This window comes from Mirounga leonina, unplaced genomic scaffold (assembly GCF_011800145.1).
Source record: "Mirounga leonina isolate KUSES-001 unplaced genomic scaffold, KU_Mleo_1.0 Mir_101664, whole genome shotgun sequence".
Taxonomy (NCBI): Eukaryota; Metazoa; Chordata; class Mammalia; order Carnivora; family Phocidae; genus Mirounga; species Mirounga leonina.
The window spans coordinates 11218797-11219916 of NW_023270175.1; positions in this window are offsets into that span (position 1 = coordinate 11218797).

Sequence of the window (1120 nt, forward strand, 5' to 3'; positions counted from 1 at the left end):
GAGAGGGGACACAAGCAGGGGGAGTGGGAGAGGGAGAAGCAGGCTCCTGGCTGAGCAGGGAGCCCAATGTGGGGCTCGATCCCAGGACCCTGGGATCATGACCTGAGCCGAAGGCAGACGCTTAACCGACTGAGCCACCCAGGCACCCCCGAAGCGCACTTTCATATGGTGTGCCCCACCCCCACTCCCCAAAGGGGCTTTATGTGGTCTTTCCAGAGCTGGAATAGTATTGAGGTTACTGGTTAATCCCATGCTTCATACTGTGAAACTCAGGGACTCCATAAAGCACTTTTTGACATGCTGGCAAATAGCCAAGTTTGCTTCCTGAGGAAGATCTGGGCTTCATTGTAAGTAGCTTCATGGCCCACCTCCAGAGGTCCTATGACCTTCCATTTAGGTGAAACCAGAGGTTAAGCTTCTCAGCTCCCATAACAGAATATCTCCCAACCACCTCCTCTATTGGTTTCCAAAATAAATGGATTAGCCCTCAATAAACAATAGAGAAAAAATACTAGCTCTCTAAGCCCCTTATCAGATATTACAGGTTTAAATGACTTCCCATGTAGTTTTGATCACAAATCTAGACAAGAGAACTGAAATTTCAGTAAAGTTTGTTTAAGGCGGGGCATCCACATTTTTTCCATCAGCGGTCACATAATAAAAGATGCAGATATGTACAAGCCACATAAATGGATAGTAATAGTGAAATATGGCTTGGTGGTTCTTCAGTGGTAGGGACTGTAGGGACAGAAACCCAAAGGATCCAGAAAAAGTTAAATCAACTGTATTCACTCAAAAGTGCACATTTATAGGCCTATTGTTGGTCATTGGTCAATTTCCATTGGTTCAATGAGAATAGAACCCTGATATTTACCAAAATGAACTGGAAATGCAGGAGCTATTCAGTCTGGGCCTGTCTCAGGCTGACTCCAGAGACAGACCATCCGGGGCTTCGGTTTTGGCAGTTTTCAGAAAGACAGCACACTTTCAGCTGCATCAGGAAGACCTTAACCTTGTCTAGAGATTGGCTATCCACCTGGAGAGGTTGGGATAATGTTTACCTGCAAAATTCTTGGCGGATCCAGTTCACTGAGCTGAATGCTGACACACGTTAGTAGTA